Below are 7,692 nucleotides of genomic sequence, written 5' to 3'. Positions count from 1 at the left end.
AGGCTTGTTTGAGTCAAAGACGCACATTTTAAAAGACGATGCAATCGCAAAGCAATTTTTTATTTTATTTTTAATTCTTTTTTTTTTTATGTTTTTATTTATTTCTAGGAGAGAGAGAGAGAGACAGTGTGAGCAGGGGAGGGTCAGAGAGAGAGGGAGTCACAGACTGAAACAGGCTCCAGGCTCTGAGCTGGCAGTCAGCACAGAGCCCGACGCGGGCTCGAACCCACGAACCGCGAGATCATGACCTAAGCGAAAGTCGGACGCTTAACCGACTAAGCCACCCAGGCGCCCCATTTTTTTATTTTATTTTTAATTCTTTTTACGTTGAAGTGTAAGTGCACATCCACAACTGGGCAGTTTGGGAGTTTTTGCAAATTGAACACTCACGTGCCACCAGCACTCAAGCGGAGAAAGGAAACAACTGTCTGAGCGCCCAGAATACCTTCTCCTCAATTAAAGCATCTTAATTCATTTTCTAATTAACTTTTTTAAAAAGATTTTTTTATCTTTTTAGGTAATCTCTACACCCAACGTGGGGCTCGAACTCATAACCCTGAGATCAAGAGTTGCATGCTCTACCCACTGAGCTGGCCAGGCACCCCTCAAATAATTAACCTTTCTATTTATTAAAATTTTTAAAAATATTTATTATTATTATCATTCTTTTTTTTTAATGATTTTATTTATTTCTGAGAGAGAGAGAGAGACAGCGTGAGCAGTGGAGGGTCAGAGGGAGAGGAAGATACAGAATCTGAAACAGGCTCCAGGCTCTGGGCTGTCAGCACAGAGCCTGACGTGGGGCCTGAACCCATGAACTGCGAGATCATGACCTGAGCCGAAGTCGAAGTCGGATGCTTAACCGACTGAGCCACCCAGGCGCCCCATTGTCATTGTTTTTTTGAGAGACAGAGAAAAAGACAGAGCACCAGCGGGGAGGGGCAGAGTAAGAGGGAGACACACAATCTGAAGCAGGCTCCAGGCTCTGAGCTGTCAACACAGAGCCCGATGCAGGGTATGAACTCATGAACAGTGAGATCATGACCTGAGATGAAGTCAGACGTCTAATTGACTGAGCCACCCAGTTGCCCCTCAAATAATTAACTCTTAAACAGAGTATATTTTACATCAGTTTTAGGTTAACCAAAACACTATGCAGAAAGTATAGAGTTCCTTAAATTCCACAAATTCCCCTATTATTAACATCTTCTGTTGTCTTCTTTTAGGCTGATGTTTCTTACAACTGATAAACCGATATAGACACATTATGACTAACTAAAGTTAATAGTTTACATTAGAGTTCATTCATTTGGTTGTACAGTCAACAGATTCACTTGTATATTTAATGACAACAGTTTTGAATGGGCAGTGTGTGCTCATGGTATAGAAAATAAAATTAAAGGGGCGCCTGGGTGGCTTAGTCAGTTGAGCGTCCAACTTTCGCTTAGGTCATGATCTCGCTGTTCGTGGGTTCGAGCCCCGCGTCGGGCTCTGTGCTGACTGCCGGCTCAGAGCCTGGAGCCTGTTTCAGTCTGTGACTCCCTCTCTCTCTGACCCTCCCCTGCTCACGCTGTCTCTCTCTCTCCTAGAAATAAATAAAACATTTAAAAAATTTAAAAAAAAAAATTAAAAAGTCCCCAGAGAAGACGGACAGGGAAAATTAAGCTTCTTTTCTATTTCCTGCCCCCACATTTTCCAGGCGCCTTCCAGAGTCAACCACTGTGATACATTTCTTATGGGTCCTCAAAGCTTTTTAAAAAAATTTTAAATATTGAAGTGAAGTTTATAGAATATAAAAAAAACTACTTTAAAGATTTTATTTTTAAGTAACTTCAACACCCAACATGGGGTTCACACTCGCAACTCCAAGATCAGAACTTAATGCTCTTCTGACTGAGCCAGCTGGGCGCCCCTATAAAATGACTATTTTAAAACAGACAATTCGGTGGCGTTTAGAACCCTCACAGTGTTGTGCAGCCATTACCTGTATCTAGCTTCAAAACCTTTTCATCTCCCCAGAAGGAGGTTCTGTCCCCACCAGCAGTCACTCCCCATCCCTCCCACAGCGCCTGGCATCCACTAATCTGTTTTCTGTTTCTCTGTGAATTTGCCTGTTCTGGCCATTTCATATAAATGAGATCATACACTATAAGCCTTTTGCATCTAGCTTTTTTTTTTTTTCACTCAGTGTAATGTTTTTGAGGCTCATCTATGTTGTATCATATATCAGGACTTCATTCCTTTTCTTTTCTTTTTTTTTTAAATGTTTTATTTATTTCTAGGAGAGAGACAGAGAGAGAGACAGCGCGAGCAGGTGAGGGTCAGAGAGAGAGGGAGTCACAGACTGAAACAGGCTCCAGGCTCTGAGCCGGCAGTCAGCACAGAGCTCGATGCGGGACTCGAACCCATGAACCGCGAGATCATGACCTAAGCGAAAGTCGGACGCTTAACCGACTAAGCCACCCAGGCGCCCCTCATTCCTTTTCTTTTAAAAAAAATTTTAATATTTATTTGTTTTTGAGAGAGAGGTGGGTGGGGTAGGCAGAAAGAGAAGGACACACATAATCCCAAGCAGGCTCCAGGCTCTGAGCTGTCAGCACAGAGCCTGACTCCGGGCTTGAACTCACAGACTGCGAGATCATGACTAGAGCCTAAGTTGAATGCTTAACCAACTGAGCCACCCAGGTGCCCCAGGACTTGACTCCTTTTCATGGCCAAGTAATATTCCACGACACGACCATACCACATAATACTTATCCATTCATTCATTAATGGACATTTGGATTATTTCCACCTTTGGGCTATTCTGAATAGTGCTGCTATGCATATTCATATACAAGTATCTGAGGATGTTTTCCATTCTTTAATTTTAATTATTTTATTTGAGAGAGAGAGAAAGAAAGTGGAGGAAGAGCTGAGGGAGAGAGAATGAGAATCTTAAGCAGGCTCCACTCCACGCCCAGCATGGAGCCTGATGCAGGGCTTGATCCCATGCCTGGTGTCATGATCTGAGCCGAAATCAAGAGTTGGCTCAACCAACGGAGCCACCCAGTCACCCCTCCATTCTTTTGACTATATACCTAGGAATGGAATTGCCAAATCTTGTGAAAATTCTATGTTTAGCTTTCTGAGGAACTGCCAAGCTGTTTCTCAGAGCGGCTGCACCACCTCGAAGGTTTTTGCAGCACTTTCTTTTTTGGGGGGTGGGGTGCCGGCCGTAATGCTCTTGCTCTTCGTGGGGGGTGGCAAGAGGAGCCCAGCTGCAGAAAGCAGAGGATTTAACTTCCCCAAGGCATGTATTTATTGAGCACCTCCCAGAAGCATCAGATGGACTTCTTGATATTGTTTCCATTTCGTAGACAAGAAGACTGAGGCTGCCAGGGTCACAGCCAACTGGGGATCCACAGCGTTTCTGCTTGGAGCAGTCTGTCCCGGGAAAAGCTGCAGCCCATGTCTGACAGAGCGGGGTGGGCACAGCGCTTCAGAGCTCCCTCCCTGGCCCTCCTGTGCACCCGCCTTCCTGGAGCAAGGTCCCCTCTTTGAGGGCTGGTGCTTTCTCATTTCAGTTCCTCCCCATTTCAGTGTTTCAGGAAGACATTTCCTTTGTCGGGACATCTGCTGGGATTGTTCTGGACAGGGGTTGGGGTTCTTGCTGTGACTCTACTTAGAAGACCCCCAGCTGCCTCGAAGGGCTCCTGGGAAGATGAAAGAAATGGCTGAGAAAGCTACTGCACACAGAAGGTGCTCAATAAAGGAGGTGGCTGATTGTGGTGAAAAAGCAGAGGTGGTGCTGGAGGAGGAGGAGCCCTCGTGGGCAGAGCTGGGGAAAAGGCATGAGATTTGGAGGGAACAGCATGTGCAAAGGCCCTGAAGTGGGAATGACCTTGGCCTGTGGCCAGAGTGGCTAAAGTCGAGTGAGCAAGGGGGAGAGCAGTGGGAGAGGGTGGAGGGGTCCGCAGGGGCCGGGCACACAGAGCACCGTAGTCCATGGGAAGGAATCTGAATTGTGTTCAGCATAATGGGGAGCTAGGGGAGGATGTTGAACAGGGGAAGGCCATTATCTGATTAAAGGCTGTGATCTGATTTAATTTTAGGAAGATCCCTTTGGCTGCTGGAGAATGGACTGCTGGGGCGGGGCGGGGGGGGGGCGGTGAGGGGCGGGAGGAAACTTGGGAGACCAATGGGAGGAGGCCATCGCAGTGGTGGCCTGACACGACAGGTTGAGAAGATGGGGATGGGGAAAAGTAAATGAGTGTGAAAGATATTTAGGATAGACTACTGACAGGACCTGACAATAGACTGGATGTGGGCAGAGAAGGAAGAAGGAGGGGAGGTGAATATGAGGGTCTGGGAGGCCCCCCTGGGGTCAAGACATGGGAGGCATCTCAGAGACAGGAGCACAAAAGCTGTTGGGAGGGGGGTGAGATCCCCACGTCATATGCACAGAGGGAGAAGAAGAGATGACTCAGGACCAGCTCTAAGGAACCCCAACATTTACAGATTGGGTGAAAAGTGTCCAAAACATCCTGAGAAGGGGGATCTTTATGGCTGAAGTGAGCCAGCTCCTGAAGGGCTTTGGATGCCAGACTGAGGGCAATGGGGAGCCATGGATGGTGTTAGAGCAGGGAAGTGACAGACCTTCAGAAAGGTGACTCTGGTGACTGGGGTGGCAGCCAGACTACAGTCAGGTTGCCCAGGGGTTAGAAGTGACCCAAAAGTCTTGCTGCCAAAGTGGTGACCCCCCCTCCACCTTGAACCACATACAGGAAAAGGTCACCCTGGGGTGGACCCAAAGATCGTCTTTTACAGTCACCCCCAGTTTCAGATAGGGAAACTGAAGCCCAGGCTACACGGAGTCAGGATTAGAACCCAACTACATGTGGGGCACCTGGGTGACTCAGTCAGTTAAGTGTCCAACTCTTAATGTCGGCTCAGGTCATGATCTCACAGTTTGTGGTTTCGAGCCCCACATGAGGTTCTGTGGTGACAGTACAGAGCCTACTTGGGATTCTCTGTCTCTGCCCCTCCTCCCCCTCAAGATAAATAATACATACATTTTAAAAAAAAGAACCCAGCTATGTGTGTGTGTGCACATGTGCATTTAATGAGAAAGCCCCTTTTATTTAGCTTCTTCTTAAGTTGCCCCCCAGCTTAACCATTTCAGAGTATAGTTCACCCTGTCATGCAGCCATCACCACCATCCGTCTCCAGAACTTCTCTATCTTCTTTAATTAAACTCTGTCCCCGTTCAACACGGACTCCCTATCTCCCTCCCACTGATCCTGGCACCTGCCATTCTACTTCCTGTCTCAGAATCTGACTCGGGGACCTCCTGTAAGTGGGGTCACAGAGCATTTGTTTTGTTTTAAATGTTTTATTTATTTCTAGGAGAGAGAGAGACAGCGTGAACAGGGGAGGGTCAGAGAGAGAGGGAGTCACAGACTGAAACAGGCTCTAGGCTCCGAGCTGGCAGTCAGCACAGAGCCCGACGCGGGCTCGAACCCACGAACCGCGAGATCATGACCTAAGTGAAAGTCGGACGCTTAACCGACTAAGCCACCCAGGCGCCCCACAGAGCATTTGTTTTTTATGTCTCCTATTTCGCTTAACGTAATGTCCTTGAGGTCCATCCATGTTGTAGCATGTGTCAGATTGTCCTTTTTAGGGCCAAAGAACATTACATTGTATGGATAGACCATATTATGTCCATGTATTCATCCTTTCTTTTTTTTTTTTAAATATTTTTATTTATTTCTAGAAGAGAGAGAGAGACAGCGTGAGCAGGGGAGGGTCAGAGAGAGAGGGAGACACAGACTCTGAAACAGGCTCCAGGCTCTGAGCTGGCAGTCAGCACAGAGCCCGACGTGGGGCTCGAACCCACGAACCGCGAGATCATGACCCAAGCGAAAGTCGGACGCTTAACCAACTAAGCCACCCAGGCGCCCCTGTATTCATCCTTTCTTAGGTGCTTGGGTTGTTTCCACCTTTTGGCTCTTGTGACTAATGCCGCTGTGAACATGGGTGTGCAAATATCTGTCTGAGTCCCTGCTTTCACTTCTTTGCGGGATCTGATCAGATGTGGGATTGCTGGACCATGTGGTGATTCTATGTTTAATATTTGAGGAGCCTCCATACTGTTTTCCACAGCAAAGCTCCACCATTTTACATCCCCGCGAGCAAGGCATAAGGGTTCAAGGTTTCTCTGCATCCTAGCCAACACTTGTTATTTCCTTTCTTTCTCTCCTCCATGCTAGCCGTCCTGATGAGTGGTCATGTCACCTGCGTGACTGGTACTCTAGGTCAGACCATCCCAATGGGACTCTCCAGATTTGGTGACGATGCACCCAGCTGGTTTCCCAGGTTACGGTAACCAGTAGAAACTTCACATCTTCTGCATGGATGACATGGTTGGTCATTGGCTGGTGGGAAAGCCAGTGACTCTGGGGCCCTAATGGAGGGAACCATGAGCAGGGGTGGGTGGGGACTGGGGACTCAGGTGAGGACCTAGAGGGTAGGGTTCCTTTGGCTGTGTTGCCCAAGGAGGTGGGGCACAGAGGGAACCCTTGGGCAGCCAGACTAAGGAAAGGAGGGCAAGACCCAACCGTTTTCAGGAATCTTGTTGGCACTGTCTGAGATCTGTGGGCCCCCAACGTGATTGAGTTTGGCCTTTGACAGGGGTTCAGGGGGCCTCTGCCAGCTTCCAGCTCCCTTGAGTTAGAGGAACAGATATTGAGTTGTCCCAACAGTGGAAAGAATTGTAGGACCTTACTCTGCGGCCCACTTTAAGATACCATAGAATGAGGCATGCATGCGTGTCCCTGCGTGTAGTACACGGCTCATTGTAATGCTCTATACCTGGTCGCTGTGTTATTAATATTATTGTTAACTGCCCACTTTGTTTTGGTTCCTTCAAGAGCTGACCCTAGAGCAAGGATTTGAGTGCAAGGAGCTTATTTGGGAAGTGGTCACAGAACATACCAGTAAGGAAGAAGGAAGTGAATCCCAAAGAGTCGAAAACAGGGACTCAAACAAATACCTGTATGTGCATGTTCACGGCAGCACATTTCACAATCGATGGCAGGTGGAAACAGCTCAGATACTCATCGACAGATAAAAGGATTAACATTATGATCCATCCTCAGAATGGAATATTACCTAGCAGTGCAAGAGATGAAGTTCAGACACGTGCTGCAATGTGGCTGAACCTCAAGAATATCACGCTGGGTGAAAGAAGCCAGACACAGAAGGTCACAAGCTGTATGGTCCCATTTGGATGAAATAAACTATCCATTGAGGCAGAAAGCAGTTTAGTGATTGCCAGGGGAATGGGGAGGGGGGTGACTGCTAATCGGGATGGGATATCCTCTCGGGGCAATGAAAACCATTTCGAAGTAGATAGAGCTGGTGGATGCACGACTATGAATATGCTAGGTGCCACCAAATTGTATACCATTGACTTCTTAGCAGCACGGATTTGAACTTCAGGGTCCACTTACATCCATTTTTGTTTTGTTTTGTTTTACAGTGCAGCACTGTAAATGTATTTTCTCTTTCTTATGATTTTCTCAATTACAGTTTCTTTTCTCCAGCTTACTTTCTTATGAGAATACAGTATATAATACATATAACATTCAAAATACGTGTTCATTGGCTGTTTACATTATCTGTAAGGCTTCCAGTCAGCAGTAGGCT

The sequence above is a fragment of the Hyaena hyaena genome, unplaced genomic scaffold (assembly GCF_003009895.1).
Source record: "Hyaena hyaena isolate Hyena2069 unplaced genomic scaffold, ASM300989v1 scaffold_227, whole genome shotgun sequence".
Lineage (NCBI taxonomy): Eukaryota > Metazoa > Chordata > Mammalia > Carnivora > Hyaenidae > Hyaena > Hyaena hyaena.
This window is presented reverse-complemented; position numbering follows the sequence as displayed.